The sequence below is a fragment of the Oryctolagus cuniculus genome, chromosome 5 (genome assembly GCF_051225735.1).
Source record: "Oryctolagus cuniculus isolate XC-2025 breed Fujian yellow rabbit chromosome 5, ASM5122573v1, whole genome shotgun sequence".
Classification (NCBI taxonomy): domain Eukaryota; kingdom Metazoa; phylum Chordata; class Mammalia; order Lagomorpha; family Leporidae; genus Oryctolagus; species Oryctolagus cuniculus.
This window is the reverse complement of record NC_142871.1, coordinates 67,406,878-67,431,644: the sequence shown is the minus strand read 5'-3', so window position 1 is coordinate 67,431,644 and position 24,767 is coordinate 67,406,878. Positions and strand designations below refer to the sequence as shown.

General features: G+C 37.7%; 1 non-coding gene across 1 annotated transcript; it reads right to left on the bottom strand.

The window, feature by feature from the left end:
• Positions 1 to 24,236: 24,236 nt before the first annotated feature.
• On the bottom strand, positions 24,237 to 24,340 carry LOC149126541 (U6 spliceosomal RNA). Its single transcript, XR_016234869.1, has one exon. It is a non-coding gene; the product is annotated as a U6 spliceosomal RNA (small nuclear RNA).
• Between the last annotated feature and the right edge of the window lie 427 nt (positions 24,341 to 24,767).

The window sequence follows — 24,767 nt, the reverse complement described above, 5'->3', positions numbered from 1 at the left end:
TAATTAAAAATGAAAATAAAAAAACTTACAAACTTAAAAAGAAAAATAAATATGAGTGTAACAATTAACATGTTTCCTCTCTTTTTTTTTTTTTTTTCATTTTTCCTCTTTTCCATTCAATAATTCGGTCATTGGTGAAGGAAAGTTGATTCAGAGTAAGGTAGAAGGCAATGGGCTTCAAAAGGGCTACTGACTAAATAAAATAATAGGCTAATAGTTGGACAGAGATGAGGAACACAAAGGTGCCATTGACTGAAGCTTTAGTAAAAAAGCAAGAATCTTGTGAGCAGCTAAAGACAAGAAAAACTCGAGTGAAGAAAAGAGGTTAGTGAAGTTGTGCTGATGGTTATGAATGCATTGCTTTTTAAAATTAATTACTATTATCATATTAATGCAGCAAAATCTGTAAATAAATCCTTTTGAATATAGACATACAGGCTTGCACATACACAGACACACACACATACACATAGCCTCAATAATAGAATACAGTTTAATGAGACATTGCTCATAATTTGCCTTTTTTTCATTCCATCAACTGTGTAGTTAGGCCTTTAATTTCCCCCTTTTAAAAATAGTATGAGCTGTATCTTATTCACATCCCTCAATATTTACCTCCCCTAACTTAAGAACAGATAAATTCATTGCTGGTTTTATATTAAATAGAATGGTCTTTGTTTCTGTTTTAACCTCATGCTAAGATTTATTTGAGATTCTAGACACAGTCATGTGGAACCTCAGTAGTCACTGATTTACATATGCAGTGTTCCATATATTAAATTTTATTTTCAACATTATAATCATTTATTATGGTTTTCTGTCTTCAGAGTATTCAGATATTTTGTCCATTGGAACATAATGCCATTTTAGGAAGTACAGTGATACACTTTAATATTATCAGCAGTTAATATTTAGAACAATAAGAACCTAAAAATTCAGGAAGTCTGAAATATTACCCAAGGTTCAAGGCTGGAAAATTAAAAGCTATAATAGAATTCCATTTTTTTTTTTTTATTTTGGACTCTGGATTCAGAGTTCTTTCTGCCATACTACAGTGATTTTCATGGACAAAAGAAGTGAAATTTTACTTCATTACTTTTTTTTTTTTTTTTTTGACAGGCAGAGTGGACAGTGAGAGAGAGAGAGACAGAGAGAAAGGTCTTCCTTTACCGTTGGTTCACCCTCCAATGGCCGCTGGGGCCGGCGCACCGCGCTGATCTGAAGGCTGGAGCCAGGTGCTTCTCCTGGTCTCCCATGCAGGTGTAGGGCCTAAGGACTTGGGCCATTCTCCACTGCACTCCCTGGCCACAGCAGAGAGTTGGACTGGAAGAAGAGCAACCGGGACAGAATCCGGCAAGCCCCGACCGGGACTAGTATCCAGGGTGCCGGCACCTCAGGCAGAGGATTAGCATATTGAGCCATGGCGCTGGCTTACTTCATTACTTTTATACCTCATTTAAGCCTTAAGAAAATCTCTGCTGGGTTGAGCTGGACACACAATCAAATCCTATCCCCACACTCCATACTCAAGCCCTACTTTATCACCATAAAAATATTTTTGTAGATAAATATTTTTCTTCAGCAGTTACATTAATGGCATATCATCTATTTTACAGAAGTACTCTCCCTCTAATATCTCATGCTGAGTGATTCCTTGACTCCATGTCTATTCCTTTTCCCTCTAGAAGTACTGTGCTCTTTTGATGTGAGTCTCCTGCTGAAATCTATTTTATTAGACAGTTCCAAGTGATCACCGACTTTTGGTTAGGCTTATAAAGACACAGAGACAGTTTAGGCACAGGGGGTTCCAAAAAGGAGAAATAACGACAGGATGGTCTATCTTATGAGGGGCGAAATTAATATTAAAAAAAAAGGAGATAGAGTACACTCATGATAAAACCATGGGGCAGCCATGGTGGAAGGCACCCCCGACCCCCTTAGTAGTGAAGTGGTCCAGACCTGTGCTGATAAAAAAAAAAAAAAAAAAAAAAAATCTGCCAATTTGGATCTGGGGAGGAGGATTCCCAAACCGGCAAGCCAGTTCAAATGTTGAAGTCCTGGGGCCAGCTCTGTGGCATAGCAGATTAAAGCCAACATCAATGCTGGTATCCCATAAGGGCTGCTCCGCTTTCAATTCAGCTCTCTGCTATGGCCTGGGAAAGCAGTAGAGGATGGCCCATGTCCTTGGGCCCTTGCACCCACATGGGGACCCAGAAGAAGCTCCTGGCTCCTGGCTTCAGATCAGCACAGCTCTGCCTGTTGCAGCCAACTGGGGAATGAACCAGCAGATGGAAGATCAATCTCTCTCTCTCTGTCTCTCTGTCTCTCTCTCTCTCTGTAACTCCACCTTTCAAATAAATCTTTAAAAAAAAAAGAAAGTTTAGGCACAAAAGCCTTTGAAAACCTGAAAGAAGAGCCTTGGAATATCACAGGTTTTCAGAAGGTACCGAGGGGTGATGAATGGGCAGGCATTCATCACCTCTAAACGTCAGCTAAATACTGGGAACAGGTGTGTGTTATGAGCATCTTCTCTGTCTGAAGCTGGAAATCAGCAGCTCAACAATCTCTAGAGCATATGCAAACATATGGAGACTGAACAGCATGCTCCTGAATGAACAATGGATCATAGGAGAAATCAAAAAATGTTCTGGAAATGAATGAAGTCAACAATAGAACATATCAAAACTTATGGGATACAGCAAAAACAGTGTTATGAGGGAAGTTTATAGCAATCGGTGCCTACATAAATAAATTGGAAAGGTACCAAATAAATGAGCTGTCAATACATCTAAGGACAGAAAAACAACAAACCAAACCAAAAGAAGTAGGAAAAAGTAAATAATTAAAATTAGAGAATAATAATCAAATTGAAACAAAATATACATTTACAGTATTGCAGAACTAAATAGTACTAAATATTTTCCCCAGAAGACAAACATTTAACACCTCCAATTACTTTCACAATTTCCTGAAAACTAACATGGATGACCTTTCTATTAAAAAATTATCTGTTTTGCTAGAAGCTTCAGATGCATTCGAATTTTACTAAGATATGTCAGTGAGGAATTGAGAGCAATGGTAATATCCCACATAATTTTATTATATATATATATATATATATTTATCCCATGTGTAGATATGTCTCCAAAAGTTTCTAAAGAATGCATTATTGAGGAATCTACCTTGAGTTCTCCTAAATCAACATTTGAAAAAAAATTCGGTCAAGTGATTGATCCCCCTGCTAGCTAAGCAGAAATACAGAATGCTATCTGTGTTCCTGTTATGGAAGAGGAAACTGTTCGCCAGTTTTCAGCACAAAAAATATATTTCCCCATAACACTCCACTACCTGCCTTCATCATTGTTAAGTAATAAAAGATAGCCACTATTGAAATTGAAAGCTTAAATGAGTCTGAGGTAAGTAAACACGGCACCCATTCAGGGCATCATTTATGTAGTAGAAGTTCTTCCAGAGATAGTCACAAAACTTCACGTTATTAAAGAAATGTATTACCCCTGGCTTTGGCCCAGAGGGAGACTAATAGCTATACATTGTGCTCAGATGCTTTATAAGAAGCATCTGTGCTGCTCCAGTATCATTGCTCAATCAACTCTCGATTCATGATCAAGTTTGCTTTGTAGCTGATTCTTATCTCGGTGCTCCTCATTGACAAAGAGATAATAAAGGGAAGAGGACCACTGCTCTATAAAACAGAGTGACTCCAGGGAGCCCTCCCCTACCCCGCACTGACAGGCTCATAATAGTCATTCATTGTCGGGAGGAAGAGTCTGTCACAAATCCATCATGAATTGCAGGTCTCCCAGAATAACTGAAAGTAATGGTGTTAGTGACATCACTAAACTTGAAGCTTAAAAGCCTACACTTTTCCATCAAGAGTCTTGTTTCCTAACATTATTCTATTTACTTATGTTATGTGGTAAACACTGGCACGCAGTATGTCTATAAATCCTTAAAATAGAGTAGAAATTGCTGGGAGGGACGCTGCCTCTGTGCGATGCTTCACTTACTTTAATAGACAGGCATTTCTTTCCTGTCTAAGCATGTGCGTCTCTCTTCTGTCAGTTCTGCTTTTCAAATCCTTTGAAATTTAAATTTCAGTAAGGTGAACTCCAAAGATTGAAAAAGGCAAAGTTTCCTATTTTGGGAAGTAATTCCTCATTTTACCTCTTGATATCAGCCAGAACACCACGGCTTCTCAGTGCGAACGTAGCCCTCACAAAACCCATGTGGCTTGTGGAAAACACGGCGAGACCCACAGACATTTGTAAATTCCAAAAAGGCTGATATTTTCCTGCTCACTTTTAGATACAAATTCTTACCTCTGAAGCATTTTTTCACATTTTCAGTATTTACAGCCGTTTCTCTATCTGTACTTAAACACTTAAGATGGAGTGCTTTGTAATGATATTTTGCTGACAGATGGGGAGCCTTATCTGCACAGTGCTGGGTATACCCTCAGAAATGGGTTTCCAGGGAGGAGAAAGAAGGTAGGTATTATAAAACTAGACTGCTGGCTATCTTTGCCAAGAAGAAAGTCCCTGCGTGCCGCTGATGGGCTGCACTGTAGTTGTGGAAGCCTAGCGCTGGCTGAGGTAGTATCCAGGACAGTTTGGGGTTCACCACAAAACTACAGCTTCCAGATACCTCTGCACTGTATAAGATATGCCACAGTTAGTGTTATGTCAGCTGGCTGTTTCTGCACTGGGGGCAGCAAGTGTGGGGGCCAGGAAAGGGTTACCAGTCCCCTTAAAATAAACCACAATACCAAGTGGTTGAGATAGTTTACAGAACAGAAATTGAATTGCGAAGCAATTCTTCACACACATTCTGTTCTCTAAAGTGAAAGTATCTTCCAAAGTGTTATATGCCATCTCCTTTTAGAGGAGGAAGGCATGACACTTTAATTAGATAATTTGGAAACTGTTATTGAATCTATCTGTGACCTAAGAACAGTTACACCAAAGGATGCGATGCTATTTTCCCTCGAACTTCCTGGAAAGTACACTGTCTACAGAAGAAGCTGTAAAGGCCCTAAGTAAACCTGAAAATACATTCTTGTTCATTCCTGGGACTCTTATATTGTGAAAATTTAAAAGAAAATTCTCATCAAATTTTAATAATTCAATCTCTAAAATATTCTTAAAACATTTTGATAAAATATAATGTGTGAAAATATAAATGCACAGGTTTATATAGACAGGCAAGTCATTCCTTTTCCATATAATTCAGAATTTCATAAAGGTCAAAGTAGAGTTGTGAGTGCATCCACACAAACCAGCACATGCACGTTAAAGCATGGCCTTTGCTCCTGAGTTTATTAATATCCATTTATTCCACCTTCTACAGGTAAAGAAAATGCAAAGTTAACAATTTCCTGGGGCCACAGCCTTCCAGTGCTTCCTAGAAAGACCTTCTGTTGTCTCTGTCATTGTTTTACTTATGCCATTAAAATACAGAAAGGGTAGTTATGCACATTTGGGCAGTCACTTAACACAGTCACTGTGCATGAGTGTTTCTTTTATATTCTGTTTCCCCTGAATTCATTTACAGGGAAACATATCTAGACTAGAAATATCCATTTAGTAGAGTGCCCGGAAACTCTTATTTTGAAAGTAAATCATGTGAAGAATGTAACACATTCTACTTAGGGGTTGAAATCTTTTGGCAACAATTCCTTCTGGACAGTGAGTCATAATTCTATTATATTGTATTTTGATAATAATGTCAATTATTTATGTACTCCTTTTATTCATGCTTGCAGATTTACTTAAAAGAACAATGGCACAGAAAAGAAGATGTAGCCTGTAATGCCAACATTTTAGTCAAGAAAACATACATTTCATATCTATTACATTCTAAGTTTTTCACAGTAAATTTAATATCAAATTCCTTTCTCTACAATCTCCTCTAAAATATTTAATTTTTCACTCTCAAGTAGATTTTTAATTTGTGCATTTTCCTTCTTTTCTAATAAATTATATTCAAAAAAAGAAAAAAAAAGCCTTAATGGGATTTTTGGAGAAATTAACAAAATAGTTTTCTCTCACTATAAAATTATTCTGAAACACTGGAAAACTTTCTAACATTATCTATGTATATATTTTTATATGGAATCAATTATACAATACCAGTTGTTTTCACCCATGATTGCTAACCAAATCCAAAGAGCTATCATGGAAGACAAGGAGCAGTAGATTTGATTCAGTTACATTACTCTTGCTTCGAGTAATACTTAGATATCAGATATCGTAATATCCTGCATATGGTGGTACATGCTCCTTTCTTGCAGAAGGTACAGTCTAGTGGTCATGATATCTATGGTACAAGGATATATCAATACACAGCTACACAGAGTGATATAGTGATCATGATATGACCTGCCAATACCATATTACATTCTGAAATTAATCAAAAACAGAATTATGCATATGCTCTTCATGTACTCTACGACAGAATTATTGCAGTTGGTATTGGTATTGTAAGAGGTAATTAATAAAAATGAAAATTTGTCTTTTGCAACAACATGTACACACTAGAAACCATTATACTTAGTGAAATAAGTCAGTCCCAAAAAGACAGATATCATGTCTTCCTTGATTTGAGGTAACTAATAGAGTACCTGAAATATAATGTACTGGGATGAAACAGACATTTGGATATTCAATGATTGTTTATAGCCCTTTTCTTTACCACTGAGAAACAGTATATTTTTATCCTCTTCATACTCTTTTACTTAGAATAGGGTTAACTATACAATCATGAGGTATACTGAAAATAAATCTGTAAAATTTAAGAGTGGGAATGTGAGGGCAAGGGAGGGCTTGTATAACTTAAATAAAAAAAGATCTTTTTTATTGAATTAATTATGTGGAAAACAAAATTGATTTTTCCATTTATGTAAGAAAAATTTGATAGATATATTTTATATTATTTTTTCTTATAATCTGCCCAGTGAGCACCAAATATTTATTGCATAAATAGAAGTTAACAGAGTCAGATGTTAATCACTTATCCATAATGAATTCAAGGAGGCATTCTCAGTGTAATATGTTACCATTGTGATAAAAAGGTCTATTAATTTCATTGAGCCTTTTTAAGGGTATTTGGTTTGGAGCATAATCTGAGCTACTTGACCTGCAAATGAATCATATGTGGTGCTTTTAGGTTTATCAATAAGGAAGGTCAGTGGAAATTTGACTTTTACCTCATTTATCACATAATTATCTCAATTTTACATTTAAGATTGTCTACTGCTATCAAACTTTTTTTTTGTATTTAACTTTTTTTTTAACTTTTATTTAATGAATATAAATTTCCAAAGTACGACTTATGGATAACAATGGCTTCCCCCCAATACCGTCCCTCCCACCCACAACCCTCCCCTTTCCCACTCCCTCTCCCCTTCCATTCACATCAAGATTCATTTTTGATTATCTTAATATACAGAAGATCAGCTTAGTATACATTAAGTAAGGATTTCAACAGTTTGCTCCCACACAGAAACATAAAGTGAAAAATAATAGATGATTTTTTAAAATGATGATGAAATCAGATCAGACCTATTGTCATGTTTAATCCCAGTGAGAGTCAAGTTGGGAATTGATATTTTTTTTTACAGAAGATCAGTTTAGTATGCATTAAGTAAAGATTTCAACAGTTTGCACCCCCATAGAAACACAAAGTGAAATATATTGTTTGAGTACTTATTATAGCATTAAATCTCAATGTACAGCACACTAAGGACAGAGATCCTACATGAGGAGTAAGTGCACAGTGACTCCTGTTGTTGACTTTACCAATTGACACTCCTGTCTATGGCATCAGTAATCTCCCTCTGCTCCAGTCATGAGTTTCCAAGGCTATGGAATACCTCTGAGTTCTCCGACTCTTATCTTGTTTAGCCAAGGTCATAGTCAAAGTGGAGGTTCTCTCCTCTCTTCAGAGAAAGGTACCTCCTTCTTTGAAGACCTGTTCTTTCCACTGGGATCTCAATCGCAGAGATCTTTTGCCAGAGTGTCTTGGCTTTCCATGCCTGAAATATTCTCATGGGCTTTTCAGCCAGATACGAATGCCTTTAGGGCTGATTCTGAGGCCAGAGTGCTATTTAGGACATCTGCCATTCTATGAGTCTGCTGAGTATCTCACTTCCCATGTTGGATCACTCTCCCCTTTATTTATTCTATCGGTTAGTGTTAGCAGATACTAGACTTGTTTATGTGCTCCCTTGACTCTTAGTCCTTTCATTATGATCAATTCTGAACTGAAATTGATCACTTGGAATAGTGAGATGGCATTGGTACACGCCACCTTGATGGGATTGAATTGGAATCACATGCTATGTTTCTAACTCTACCATTTGGGGCAAGTCAGCTTGAGCATGTCCCAAATTATACATCTCTTCCCTCTCTTATTCCCACTCTTATGTTTAACAGGGATCACATTTCAGTTAATTTTTAACACTGAAGAATAACTGTGTATTAATTACAGAATTAAACCAGTCATATTAAGTAGAACAGACAAAAAAACTACTAAGAGGGATAATGTATTAAGTTGTTCATTAACAGTCAGGGCTATGCTGATCAAGTCACCATTTCTCATAGTGTCCATTTCACTTCCACAGGTTTCCTTTTTTGTGTTCAGTCAGTTGTCACCGATCAGGGAGAACATATGGTATTTGTCCCTTTGGGACTGGCTTATTTCACTTAGCATGATGTGTTCCAGATTCCTCCATTTTGTTGCAAATGACTGGATTTCGTTGTTTCTTACTGCGGTATAGTATTCTAAAGAGTACATATCCCATAATTTCTTTATCCAGTTTACCGTTGATGGGCATTTAGGTTGGTTCCAGGTCTTAGCTATTGTGAATTGAGCTGCAATAAACATTAGGGTGCAGACCGCTTTTTTGTTTGCCAATTTAAATTCCTTTGGATAAATTCCAAGGAGTGGGATGGCTGGGTCGAACGGTAGGGTTATCTTCAGGTTTTTGAGGAATCTCCAGACTGACTTCCATAGTGGCTTGACCAGTTTGCATTCCCACCAACAGTGGGTTAGTGTCCCTTTTTCCCCACATCCTCGACACATCTGTTGTTGGTAGATTTCTGAATGTGAGCCATTCTAACCGGGGTGAGGTGAAACCTCATTGTGGTTTTGATTTGCATTTCCCTGATTGCTAGTGACCTTGAACATTTTTTCATGTGCCTGTTGGCCATTTGGATTTCCTCTTTTGAAAAATGTCTATTGAGGTCCTTGGCCCATCTCTTAAGTGGGTTGTTGGTTTTGTTGTTGTGGAGTTTCTTGATCTCTTTGTAGATTCTGGTTATTAACCCTTTATCTATTGCATAGTTTGCAAATATATTTTCCCATTCTGTCGGTTGTCTCTTCACTCTCCTGACTGTATTTTGCAGTAAAGAAACTTTTCAATTTCATGCAATCCCAATAGTTGATTTTGGCTTTGACTGCCTGTGCCTCCCGGGTCTTTTCCAGAAATTCTTTGCCTGTGCCAATATCTTGAAGGGTTTCTCCAATGTTCTCTAATAACTTGATGGTGTCAGGTCATAGATTTAGGTCTTTAATCCATGTTGAGTGGATTTTTGTGTAAGGTGTAAGGTAGGGGTCTTGCTTCATGATTCTGCACGTGGAAATCCAATTTTCCCAGCACCATTTATTGAATAGACTGTCCTTGCTCCAGAAATTAATTTTAGATCCTTGATGAAATATAAGTTGGCTGTAGATGTTTGGGTTGATTTCTGGTGTTTCAATTCTGTTCCATTGGTCTATCCATCTGTTTCTGTACCAGTACCATGCTGTTTTGATTACAACTGCCCTGTAGTATGTCCTGAAATCTGGTATTGTGATGCCTCCGGCTTTGTTTTTGTTGTACAAGATTGCTTTAGCTATTCGAGGTCTCTTGTGCCTCCATATGAATTTCAGCACCAATTTTTTCCAGATCTGAGAAGAATGTCTTTGGTATCTTGATTGGGATTGCATTGAATCTATAAATTGCTTTTGGGAGAATGGACATTTTGATGATATTGATTCTTCCAATCCATGAGCATGGAAGATTTTTCCATTTCTTGGTATGCTCTTCTATTTCTTTCTTTAAGGTTTTGTAATTTTCATTGTAGAGATCTTTAACATCCTTGGTTAAGTTTATTCCAAGGTATTTGATTGTTTTTGTAGCTATTGTGAATGGGATTGATCTTAGAAGTTCTTCCTCAGCCATGGCATTGTCTGTGTATACAAAGGCTGTTGATTTTTGTGCATTGATTTTATACCCTGCTACTTTGCCAAAAATCTTCTATGAGTTCCAATAGTCTCTTAGTAGAGTTCTTTGGGTCCCCTAAATAAAGAATCTTGTCATCTGCAAAGAGGGATAGTTTGAGTTCTTCCTTCCCAATTTGTATCCCTTTAATTTCTTTTTCTTGCCTAATGCCTCTGGCTAGAACCTCCAGAACTATATTGAATAGCAGTGGTGAGAGTGGACATCCCTGTCTGCTACCAGATCTCAGTGGAAATTCTTCCAACTTTTCCCCATTCAATAGGATGTTGGCTGTGGTTTTTTCATAGATTGCTTTGATTGTATTGAGGAATGTTCCTTCCAAACCCAGTTTGCTTAGAGTTTTCATCATGAACGGGTGTTGTATTTTATCAAATGCTTTCTCGGCGTCTATTGAGATAATCATATGGTTTTTCTTCTGCAGTCTGTTAATGTGGTGTATCACATTGATTGTCTTGCGCACATTAAACCATCCCTGCATACCAGGGATAAATCCCACTTGGTCTGGGTGGATGATCTTTCTGATGTGTTGTTGCATTCTATTGGCCAGAATTTTATTGAGGATTTTTGCATCTATGTTCATCAGGGATATTGGTCTGTAATTCTCTTTCAGTGCTGCATCATTTTCTGGCTTAGGAATTAAGGTGATGCTGGCTTCATAGAAAGAATTTGGGAGGATTCCCTCTTCTTTGATTGTTCTGAATAGTTTGAGAAGAATTGGAGTTAGTTCTTCTTTAAATGTCTGTTAGAATTCAGCAGTGAATCCATCTGGTCCTGGGCTTTTCTTTGTTGGGAGGGCCTTTATTACTGTTTCAATTTCTGTCTCAGTTATGGGTCTGTTTAGGTTTTCGATGTCTTCCTGGTTCAATTTAGGTAGGTTGCATGTGTCCAGGAATCTATCCATTTCTGATAGGTTTCCCTGTTTGCTGGCATACAAGTCTTTGTAGTAATTTCTGATGATTCTTTTTATTTCTGTGGTGTGTATTGTTACATTTCCTTTTTCATCTCTTATTTTATTGATTTGGGTCTTTTCTCTTCTTTTTTTAGTTAGTTGGGCCAATGGGGTGTCAATTTTGTTTATTTTTTCAAAAAACCAGCTCCTCGTATGGCTGATTTTTTGTAATGTTTTTCTTCATTCAATCCTGTTGATTTCTTCTCTGATTTTAATTATTTCTCTTCTCCTACTAGATTTGGGTCTGGTTTGCTGTAGGTTTTCTAGATCCTTGAGGTGAATTGAAAGCTCATCTATTTGGTGCCTTTCCAATTTCTTGATGTAGGCACCAATTGATATAAACTTTCCTCTTAACACTGCTTTTGCTGCATCCCATAAGTTTTGGTATGTTGTGTTGTTATCCTCATTTACTTCCAGAAAGTTTTTGATTTCTCTTTTGATTTCTTCTATGACCCATTGCTCATTCAGGAGCATGTTGTTCAATCTCCATATGTTTGCATATGCTCTAGGGATTCCTGAGTTGCTAATTTCCAACTTCATTCCTTTAAGGTCTGAGAAGCTGCATGGTATGATTCTAATTCTTTTGAATTTGCTGAGAGTTGCTTTATGGCCTAGTATGTGGTCAATCCTAGAGAAGGTTTCATGTACTGTGAGAAGAATGTAAAATCTTTAGCTGTAGGATTGAAAGTTCTGTATATATCTGTTAGATCCATTTGGGCTATAGTGTCATTTAAATCTACTGTATCCTTGTTGATCTTCTGTCCTATTGATCTGTCTATTTCTGAGAGTGGAGTATTGAAGTCCCCCAGTACTATTGTATTGGGGACTAAGTCTCCCTTTAAGTCCGTTAATAAATCTTTTAGATAAACTGGTGCCCTATAGTTAGGTGCATATACATTGATAATTGTTATATCTTCCTGTTGAATTGATCCCTTAATCATTATATAGTGCCCCTCTTTGTCTCTCTTAACAGTTTTTGTGGTAAAGTTTATGTTGTCCGATATTAAGATGGCTACGCCTGCTCTTTTTTCATTTCTGTTGGCATGGTATATCTTTTTCCAGCCTTTCACTTTCAGTCTGTATGGATCTTTGTTGGAAAGATGTGTTTCTTGTAAGCAGCAAATAGATGGGTTTTGTTCCTTAACCCAATCAGCCAATCGCTGTCTTTTAACTGGACAGTTCAGGCCATTCACATTAATGTGACTAATGATAAGTGGTAACTTTGCCCTGCCATTTGCCAAAGATAAGTTCTAATATATGCTTTGAATTCCCTGTGATCTTTTGCTGTGAGCTTTCCTTCCTTGGTTTCCTTCCTTTACCTTCTTTCATATTGATGACCGTGTTTCTGTGTTTCTGTGTGTAACACATCTTTAAGCATCTTTTGCAGGGCTGGACGAGTGACAACAAATTCTTTCAATTTCTGTTTGCTATGAAAAGTCTTTATTTCACCTGCATTCACAAATGATAGCTTTGCAGGATATAATATTCTGGGCTGGCAGTTTTTCTCTCTTAGTACCTGGGCTATATCTCGCCATTCCCTCCTAGCTTGTAGAGTTTCTGATGAGAAGTCAGCTGTGAGTCTGATTGGAGATCCTCTGAGAGTAATCTCACGTTTCTCTCTTGCACATTTTAGGATCTTTTCTTTATGTTTCACTGTGGAGAGTTTAATTACAACGTGTCGTGGTGAGGATCTCTTTTGGTCGTGTTTAATAGGGGTTCTGTGAGCTTCCTGTACTAGGATTTCTCTGTCCTTCTCCAAACCTGGGAAATTTTCTGCTAATATCTCACTAAAAAGGCCTTCTAATCCTTTCTCCCTCTCCATGCCTTCAGGAACTCCTAGAACCCGAATGTTGGGTTTTTTAATAGTATCCTGAAGATTCCTGACAATATGTTTTAGATTTCTAATTTCCTCTTCTTTTCTTTGGTCTGACTGTATCCTTTCCTGTTCTCTGTCTTCTAAGTCCGATATTCTCTCTTCTGCTTCACCCATTCTGTTTCTAAGGCTCTCTATTGTGTTTTTCATTTGATCTATTGAATTCTTCACTTCAGTCACTATCACAGTTTCCTGTTGTACTAGTTGTTTCGTTTCATTTTGATTCCTCCTTAATATTTCATTTTCACGAGAGAGGTTTTCTATCTTGTCCATTAAGGATTTCTGTAGTTCAAGAATTTGTTTTTGAGAACTTCTTAATGTTCTTATCAATTTTTTGAGATCTGCTTCTTGCATTTCTTCTATGTCATCATCCTCATAATCTTGAATTGGGGTGTCTTTTTCATTTGGTGGTGTCATAGTGACTTCCTTGTTTTTATTACCTCGGTTTTTGCATTTGTTATTTGGCATATTGGAGATATTTGGTTTCTTCACTGTGGTGCTTTTTCTTGTTATACTATGACTCTAGATTAAGTGGACTATCTGTTTTTGATGGAGCCTTAGGGCTTGAGATGGGTGTGGCCTGAGAGCTCTGTTTGGTGTGCCAAAGGTGACACTCCCAGGTTAGGCGTGGTAAACCTCTCTCTCTCTCTCTCTTTCTTTTTTTTGATTCAAAAGGGAAGTAATTCTGCACAGCTGAACGAAGTTGGAGGTAGTTAGCAAGCAAATGATATACCCACAGGAGCCAGAGATCGGAAGCTCTTTCCCAAGGACCACACATGGTATCTGTTCAGCCCACAGAGTGGGCTCAAATTCTCCTTCAGTCTCCCACTGGGTTGCCAAAGTTACAGAATTGTAGTGTCTCTGGAGAGTGCTCACATGAATTCCGTGAGTTCTCTCCCCCACCATCTCTTTTTTCACAGTCTCAGTTCAGTAGCAACACAAATTTACTAGGTCCTAATCTCCTGTTAATTCACCCCGCCCAGAGTCAGGTTTTTCTGCTAGGCTCAGGGCCAGTGTAGACCTGAGGTCGCTCTGCTTATGACGTATGTCCAAGATGGCGCCTGCTCTTTGTCTTGCTCACCCTTGAGAGGTGAGCAGAGAGAGAGAAACCAGTGTCCGTACCAGTCACCTTTTTTTTTTCTCTCTCTCTCTCTTCCAGTTACCCTGTGAACTCCCCCCCCACCAGGGGTCGTTCCCTCTAGTCTCCTCTCTCCGCTTGCCTGCCAGTGTCTCGGGCTATTGAGGTTCGGCTCACCTCACGTTCCAGTGCTGGTGTGTTGAGTCTGCCGCTGGTGTCCCGAACTGAGGGCTCCCACGCTCTCCACGCAGGTCCGCTGTGAATCACGCGTTCTGGAAGAGTTTCTTCTGCTGTTTCCTCCCCTACTCTTCCTTGAACCTGCAGTATCTCCACTTTTATTAAACTATCTCTCCCCGGACTATCAGTGTGCTCCCTTCCTATTCCGCCATCTTGCCTCCTCCCCTCAAACTTTTATTTTGGGGTTATGGATTCTGGGTAGCATTCATTTTATTTCTCTCTAACTTGCATTTATCCTAAATTTATAATACTGTTAAGTATCTTCATTAGAATAATAAACCAATTTATTTAAGTTATACAAGCCCTCCCTTGTCCTGGCAAATACAATACAATTGTATTTGTAAATACAATTATTTTTAAAATAAATTTCAATTGTTGTACCTCAAAATTATATTGAATACAAGTTAATCTTAGAAAATTTCATAAAATATCTTATGATTTGCAATATGCTAAAGTCATTATTATTAATATTTTATTATGGACTCATGAAAATGCCATTGTAACTTCATTAACTGAAATAGTGGTGAGAATAAGACAATGACAAAGTCAAAATCCAAATTAAAATACAACTGATCACAATTTTGAACGAAGTGATTTTAATGTAACTATTAAACTGATAGTACTTAGAAACACACTTATCATTTAATATATTTATAGAAGTAGTTGTGGGTTCATAACTCTGTTATTAATGGAAATGTCATCTGGGTCTGTGCTATGACATAGAGGGTTTAGTTTTGCTTCCTATGACACTGCCATCTCATTTGGGTGCCAGTTCGAGCTAAGGAGAGAGGCAGCAGTATGGTCATTGTTAGAATCTAGTATTGTTCTAATTTCCCAAGTGAAAGAAACCGCAAAGAGAACCAACAAAGCACGGCCTGCCCAAGAGGCATAATGGGTCAATTAATTTCATAAAATTAGGCTCAATCACACTAGCTTCCTCTAAGAATTAAAGAGGTAAGTCAATTTTATTACATGAGTAAGAGAATTAAAACTATTCCTGGAATGCAATGTTTTGGGTATTTTGATAGATAGCAGCCAAAATGCTTACATCTGTTAAAAATGTCAGCTGTTTGCTAGATACAGAAAGCTAGGGTAGTATTTTTCTTTATTTCCTTTCCCTTATCTTATAGCTTCTATTATTTTTAAAGAGAAATTTGTCATGATTCTTGAATAAAGTTTATCCTGTAGGATATGTGTTTTTTTTTTAAACTTTTATTTAATGAATATAAATTTCCAAAGTACAGCTTATGGATTACAATGGCTTCCCCCCCATAATGTCCCTCCCACGCGGAACCCTCCCCTTTCCTACTCCCTCTCCCCTTCCATTCACATCAAGATTCAATTTTGATTCTCTTTATATACAGAAGATCAGTTTAGCATACATTAAGTAAAGATTTCAACAGTTTGTTCCCACACAGAAACATAAAGTGAAAATACTGTTTGAGTACTAGTTATAGCATTAAATCTCAATGTACAGCACACTAAGGTCAAAGATCCTACATGAGGAGTAAGTGCACAGTGACTCCTGTTGTTGACTTTACCAATTGACACTCCTGTCTATGGCAGCAGTAATCACCCTAGGCTCTTGTCATGAGCTGCCAAGGCTATGGAAGCCTTTTGAGTTCTCCAACTCTTATCTTGTTTAGACAAGGTCATAGTCAAAGTGGAGGTTCTCTCCTCCCTTCAGAGAAAGGTACCTCCTTCTTTGATGACCCATTCTTTCCACTGGGATCTCACTCACAGAGATCTTTCATTTAGGTTTTTTTCTTCCCCCCAGAGTGTCTTGGCTTTCCATGCCTGAAATAGTCTCATGGGCTTTTCAGCCAGATCCGCATGCCTTAAGGGCTGATACTGAGGCCAGAGTGCTGTTTAGGACATCTGCCATTCTATGGGTCTGCTGTGTATCTCACTTCCCATGTTGGATCTTTCTCTCCCTTTTTGATTCTATCAGCTAGTATTTGCAGACACTAGTCTTGTTTATGTGATCCCTTTGGTTCTTAGTCCTATCATTATGATCAATTGTGAACAGAAATTGATCACTGGGACTAGTGAGATGGCATTGGTACATGCCACCTTGATGGGATTGAATTGGAATCCCCTGGTATGTTTCTAACTCTACCGTTTGAGGTAAGTCAGCTTGAGCATGTCCTGAATTGCACATCTCTTCCCTCTCTTATTCCCACTCTTATATTTAACAGCGATCACTATTCAGTTAAGTTTCAGCACTTAAGAATCATTGTGTATTGATTACAGTATTCAACCAAAATTATTAAGTAGAAATTAACACACAATTATTCTTAGGTGTTTAAATTTTAACTGAAAAGTGATCCCTGTTAGGAATTTGGAAAACATTATGCTGAGTGAAATAAGCCAATCCCAAAGGATCAAATAGCACTTGTTCTCCTTGATAGGTGACAACTAACTGAGCACCAAAAAGGAAACCTGTTAAATTGAAATGAACACTATGAGAAACGGTGACTTGATCAGTCCTCACCCTGACTGTTGATGAGCAACTTAATGTGTTATCCCTCTTAGTATTTTTTTGTTTGTTCTACTTAATAATTTTGGTTCTTTTTTCTTTGTTTGCTTTTAAGATTATCATTTTTTATGTTGTTTTCTTCAGTATGATTTGCCTAGGTTTGATTTCCTTTGCATTGTTCTCATCAGTGTACTGACTTTCTATGGGTGTATGTTCTTCATTAAATTTAAACATATGTTTTGAAAATTTTTTTTCTTCATTCAATTTTTCTCTGTTACTTGAAATATATAAATAGCGCTAGCTCATAATATTTTCCCACAGGTTACTGATGTATGAGACATTCATACATATTGTAGCAAGAACATTTAACATGAAATCAAAATTCTTAATAAAATTTTAAGTGTACAATAAAGTGCATACAGTGCTTTGTTGTTAACTAAAGGCACAATGCTCTAAACTGAAACTCTAAAACACACTCATCTTTCTTAACTGAAAATTTTTGCTGCTGATTAGCAATTCCCCATTTTCTCATCTTCCTAGCCCCTGCCAACCACCTTCACACTCTCTGATTCCAGGTATTTGACTTTTATATACATCCTATAGTGAAACTGTGTAATATTTCTCTTTTTAAATGGGTTATTTCACAATATTCACAGGTTTATTTACGCTCAAATTTAAAATATATCCAATTATATATAACTCCCACATTTTTAATCCATTCATCTGGCAAAGGACATTAAAATTGTTTTCATATCTTGGCTATTGTGAGGAATGATACAATGAACATGGAGTGCAAATATCCCTTCAACATTCTGATTTCATTGCTATGGGATAAATGCCCAGCAGTAGAGTTGCTAGATCATATGGTCCTTCTATTTTTAACTTTTTGAGTAATCTCTATATTGTTGTTGTCAGAAGCAGCTGCACTATTTTACATTCTCACCAACATTGTACTAGGGTTCTGATTTCTCTATGTCCTTGTCAATGCTTGTTAATTTTCAGTTCACCCTAACAAGTATGAAGTGTTATCTCATTGTGGTTTTACTTTGCATTTCCCTGATTAGTGATGTTGAACACCTTTCCATATACCTGTTGCATATTTGTGTATACTCATGGAAGAAATACCTATACAAGTACTTTGCTCCCTCTTAAATTTGTTTATAAGTTATATTTCTAATCAAGGTGTAGTAATGTTTGATATTTTAAATTAAGTAATATTACCTAGGTTAATATCTGTTTAAACTGTCTTCATATTAATAATTCATCTTCAAGGCCATAATTTAAGTAAATCGAAGTTTTAGTGAATATTTTATTTCAAATATTACATTTTTAAATATAGATTTTTATAAATTTATATATAAATTTATTTATGGGGGCCAGTTTGGGGGCTTAATGGGTTAGACCAATGCCTGCAATGCCAACATCCCATATAGGTGCCACTTTGTGTCCCAGGTGCTCAACTTCTAATGCAGATCCCTGCAAAGGCACCTGGGAAAGCTGTGGAAGATATCCTAAGGGTCCCTTCGCCCACATGGGAGACCCAAAGAAGCTCCTGGCTCCTGGCTTTGGCCTGGCCCAGCCTTGTCTGTTTAGATGTTTGGGTAGTGAACCAGCAGACTGAAGATCTCTCTCTTTCTCTCTCCGTAACTCTGTCTTACAAATAAATAAAGCTTCAAAAATAATTTTGTTACATATAAAATGTTGTTACATAATTTATATTATGTTGCTTATTTTATGTTTTATTTATAAATATTGTTTTATATATAATATTGAATTATTTATAATATTACTTCTATATTTTCATATAAAATATCATGTTTTTCACTCTGCAACCTCAGTGGAATGACTCGAAACCCTCACTCAGGGGACAGATACAGCAGTGGAATTAACCAAATACCATATAATGCATGCTTAAGCAGAAGAAGTGTACAGAGTGTAACAGAGAAAGATATTCCCCCACAAGGCTGTGAAGACTTACCTGTTGCTGAAGAAGTATTCCAGGCTCAGGTTCTAGACAACTAATAACTGTACCCCTGGTGAGACACCCTTCCCTAATAATTTGGCAGTTAATGTTAGAAAATGATCTTTATATCTCTCCAGTACTCAAATTGAACTTGCCCTGGGTTGGAGCTTTAAATAAGCAAAATTAATCTCCAGTTAGCCAGAGCCTCAAATTCCTATGCTGTTTCTCAATATTTTAATTAAGTGAAGGTCAGGTTACATTTTCCAATTTTTTAAAAAAGATTTATCTATACCTTTTTGATTCACTATTTAGTTTCTTTATGTCCTCCCTCTGGATAGATTTTTAGGTTTTTCAGTACTTTGTTTCAGGACTGTCAAAATCACGCTTTTCTCCCCACCCCCCGCCCGGAACCTGTTCAAGCAGTGATGTAAATAGATTTTTCTTATATTAAAAAACATCATGTTCTTCAAAAACAAAAAAACAAACAAACAAAAAGGCCAGCGCCGTGGCCAAATAGGCTAATTCTCTACCTGCAGTGCCGGCACACAGGGTTCTAGTCCCCGTCTGGGCACCTGTTCTGTCCCGGTTGCCCCTCTTCCAGTCCAGCTCTCTGCTATGGCCTGGGAGTGGAGTGGAGGATGGCCCAAGTCCTTGGGCCCTGCACCCTCATGGGAGACCAAGAGAAGCACCTGGCTCCTGGCTTTGGATCAGCTGGTACGCCGGTCGCAGCTCGCCAACTGCAGCGGTCACTGGAGGGTGAACCAACAGTAAAGGAAGACCTTTCTCCCTATTTCTCTCTCTCACTGTCCACTCTGCCTGTCAAAAACAAACAAACAAAAAAAAAACATCATGTTCTTGAAATAACCCAACTAGCTCATGATACATTTCCTTTTTTTATATTCCTGGGTTCAGATTGCTAATGTGTTGTTTAAAATTGCTGTGTTTATATTTCTGAAGGACATGAGACATGTTGCACTCAGATTCTTATTGATGGTATATTTAGGGGATTGTGTCACGCTAAATTAATCTTACAATGAATCAATGAATTGTGCTACCTCTCTATTTTCTAAAATTGTATATAAAGTTGCATTTATTCCTTCATTAAATGGGTGGACTTTCCAATGGAAAATATGTATTTATTTATTTATTTGAAATACAGAGAGGGAGAGACAGAGACAGAGAGAGAGAATGTCCATTTGCTGGATCATGCCTCAAATGGTCCCAGTGCTAGGACTGGGCCAGGCTGAAGCAAAGATTCTGAAACTGTATCAAGATTTCCCACATGAGGTGGCAGGGGTCCAAGCACTTGGGTCATCTTCCACGGCTTTCCCAAGAGCATTAGGAAGCTGCCAGGACTCAAATTGGCAAACAGGTAATGGATCCTGGCATTGCAAGCAGTGGTTTAAGCGGCTGTGCCACAATCCCTGTTCCAATAACTTTTAATATTTTTATTTATTTTTTAAAGATTTTTATTTTATTTTTTATTTGAAAGTCAGAGTTACACAGAGAGAGAAGGAGAGGGAGAGGGAGAGGGAGAGAGAGAGAGAGACAGAGAGAGAGAGAGAGAGAAGTCTTCTATCTGCTGGTTCACTCCCCAGATGGCCACAACAGCTGGAGCTGTGCCGATACAGAGCCAGGAGCCAGGAGCTTCTTCCGGGTCTCCCATGCGGGTGCAGGGGCCCAAAGACTTGGGCCATCTTCCACTGCTTTCCCAGGCCAAAGCAGAGAGCTGGATTGGAAGTGGAGCAGCCGGGACTCAAACTGGCACCCTTATGGGATTCTGGCACTTCAGATGGAGGCTTTACCCGCTATACCACAGCGCTAGCCCCAACTTTTAATATTTTTAACTCACATAAAATTGTATATATTTATGGGGTATCATGTAATGTTTCAATACAAGTATACTTTGTATAATGTCCAATCACAGTAAACATATTACTCTTCTCAAACATACATAATTTATTAATGGTGAAAGAATTCCACATCCTTTCCCAAAACATTTAAAAAATAGAGAGTAGAGTTTCATTATCTAAAATCACTCTACTGTGCATTAGAACAACAAAATTTCTTACTCCAGTCTGTTACTTAGTACTCGTTAAATCACCTTTCTTCTCGCTTTCCTCCCTATTCACTCTAGTTTCTGGAAATTACCAACATACTCTAAACTTTTATGAGGTGAAGTTTTTAATATTTATTTTATTTATTTGAAAGCTAGAGCTGGATGGATGGGGGGGGTGGATTCCATCCTCTGGTTCACTCCCCAAATGGCCACAAAAACAAAAACAAACAAAAAGCAAACAAACAAACAAAAAGGCAGGCACCGCAGATCAATAGGCTAATTCTCTACCTGCAGTGCCGGCACACAGGGTTCTAGTCCCCGTCGGGGCGCCTGTTCTGTCCTGGTTGCCCCTCTTCCAGTCCAGCTCTCTGCTGTGGCCTGGGAGTGCAGTGGAGGATGGGGTAGGTCAGGCCGAAGTCAGGAGCTCTATTCTGGGTCTTCCACATAGGTGCAGGGGTCCAAGACCTTGGATCATTTTCTGGTGCTGTCCCAGGTGCATTAACAGGGAGCTGTATTAGAAGTGGAGCAGCCAAGTCTCAAACGGCACCCATATGGGATGCCAGTGTCTCAGGTGCCAACTTTACCCACTGTACCACAACACCAGCCCCTCCAATTATTTTATTCTCCTTTGAATTCATCGTCAGAATGGCCCCCAATTCCAAGCACTATGATATTGCTCAGAACTTTCTGCATCTTATGTGCTTTCCAGACTCCCATCCACTGTTGTTTTCTCAACAAAATTCTCGGATTTGGAGTAGGAGGATTGTCAATTTTTGAAATGTTTAATTTACTTTTTCATTTGAGGCTCCTCCAGTAATCCCTCCCACCCATGGTGTTGTTCAGAATTCTTTTGGTTTCTCCTTGATAAAGACTGTAAAGTCTGCTCTTGTGCGACAAGTCTGCTGCTCTGAGCATGTGCACCAGGACCAGGGAACAGCTGTCAGGCATTTGTATTTGGAGATGCACAGGTCATCTACAAATAAATGTCTAGCTAACAAATCTCACTCAACAGGGGGTCCTTGAGTTCAGGACTTTGACAGTTTCATAAAAGTATGATTTCTATTTTACCCATTTCCTTTCGTTTATGTTACATAGGGGCAGAGGCCTTTCATGTTCTTTCTAAATCCCAACTAAATTGGAATTCTCAAATTTTTCTTTGAAGTTTATAACATGAAAACAGGGCAAAATACATATCAGTGGTATAACACGATAACCATTCATTCTTTAAGAAGTCCCTTCTAAGATTTTGAAATAAAGTGGACTACCACATTGATGTTCTAAACATATTATTTTTATGACTCTCAAATATAAGGAAACTAAGAAGTAAGCCACCAGTTAGAGCACCCAGTCCCACATTAGAGTTCCTGGATAAGATTCCAAGCCCTGGCTCGTGACTCCAGCTCCCTGCTAATGCAAACCAAGGGAAGCAACAGAGATGGTTCAGGTCGTTGAGTTCCTCCCACCCCTCCATGTGAGAGGCCTGGATTGAGTTCCCAGATCCATGTTTTGGGCCCCTGACTATTGTTATCATTTGAGGAAGTGCACCAGCATATGGAAGCCCTCTGTCTATCTTTCTGTGTGCCTCTCTGCCCCACAGAAAAGAAACAGTATGCAGTTACAGCTTGGAGTTGCAGAAACACATTGACTTCTATATGGATATTAGGCCAGATGAATGAGATAAGAAACAACAAAGGCAAAAAAAAAATCAATCTATATCAGTTACTACTGGATTCAAATGCACACATCTGAAAGCATTGAAAATAGTGCTTTAAACATGTTAAAAGTCAAAAGGAAGCATGGGTTTACTTGCTCTCTTGTATAATCAAGGACTGAGTATACACCTTTCTGCTCCACCATCACAGTGTTCTACCTCATGGTGCAAATGACTGCTGTCTCTTTCTGGCCCACAAGTTAATCAGAAGACCAAGGTAAGGCAGCTAAACCAAAAACTGGTCCTTCTCTGTTAGGTTAGCAAAATTCTGTCTCATTCATGCCACTGCACAGAATTTATTTACATAGTCAATCCCCATGAAATGGAGAATAAGAAATATGATATAGAACACAACATTCCCACCTATAAATTTAGGGTTTGCCTATGGAGAAAGAAATTGTAATTATTATCATAAAAGACTACTAGCAGTCTCAGATTTTTCTCTCGGAAGGCTGGGGAAAATTTAAACAATAATACATGAGAGTAAGATTTGTACCTTTTGTCATATAGCAGAGCAGAGAATGTTAAACTCTTCAGTACTTCATTAATCATTTTAAGCTACTGATGCCCACATCAGTCAAGATCCTACCAAGAAACAGAATGTGCACTGTAATTTGAAGTGGAAAGTTTAAAATAAAAAAAAATAGTAATTGTAACAAGGGAGTGTAGTTATGAAGAATTATTTTATTCAGAATATAGAAGTAGCAAATAGGGAGCGCCTATCACCTGGAGATAGAGCATCCATCCTAGAACTGAAATGCAGACTTTGTGGAATAGAGAAAAGCTGTGGCTCTCGGGATGATGGAGGAGTTGTGGAGTCTGACCAGTTGAAATTGCTGGAATTGCCTTCTGGAGTCTGGGAAGAAGCCATTCACAGGAAGTGCCACAGCTCAGAATGCCCAAGAAAGCTGCTCAATTTTGGGGGCAAGGGGCACATATGTAGCCAGCAGGGAAAGTGCCTCAGTGAAGCCCTACCCAGTGAAATCACCAGGACATCAAAAAAGGTGGTTTTTCTCCATTGATTATTCTTATTTTAATAAATAATAACAGCACATTGGGTATAGTGTGATGGTTTAAGTTTTGTACATGTTATAGAAAGGTTAAAGCAAGCTAATGAACACACTCATACTCTCAAACAACTTGTTTTTGAGAATATTAGAAACACATACTTTTAGCAGTCTTGAAATGTACTGCCCAGTAGTATTAATTGTAGTCACCATGAGATGTAATGGGTCACTAAAACTTATTCCTTCAGTCTAACCTTAACTTGGTTCTCTTTGATTAACAATCCCCCTGTCCCTATCCAGTCCTGCTAGCTAGACTATGGTACCCACACTTCTATTCTGGTTTTTGTGAGATCAATTATTTGCATTCTGTATATAAGTGAGACCATCCAGTATTTGTCTTTCTCTGCCTAGCTTACTTCATGTAACATTCTCCAGGCTCATCCATGTTATCACAAATAATTGAATGTCCTTCTTACTAATTCCATATAGTACTCCATATAGTATTACACACACACATACACACACACAAAACATTTATTTTTGGCTTGGAGAATGTGTAATTTACAGGCAGGTGCCAACTAACTATAGGCAATGCTTCACAAATTTGCACGTCATCTTGGTGCAGGGACTATGCTTATCTTATTACTATCTCACAATATTCTATTTTGTAAATTTGAAATTAACTTAAAATTTTCTTAAAACTCATAATAGACAAGACATTACTGGGAGAACTGTTAATACAGAAATCTAGATTACATATTGGATAATGTTAAATTGTCAGAAGACACAAAATCTTCCTCAATTCATTAATTGTATTATGGTTATGTAAGAGATGTACCTTTTTCCTGGGAAATACATACTGAAATACTGCAGTTTAAAAAAAAATTAAAAAGAGCATCTTCTTTTCCTAGAGAATGGCAAAATATTTTGAATCAGATCAAATTGTTTGTTGTAATATAAAAATAGAAAAATAGAATAAAAAGCCCACTAGTAGATAAAATTGTCTTATTCCCCATTAAGTAATAGAAACTAATATGGGCAAATGTAAAGCACAATAAGAAAGTCTGATAATTAGTACCTGTGGTTAATATTATAAAGACACAATATTTTC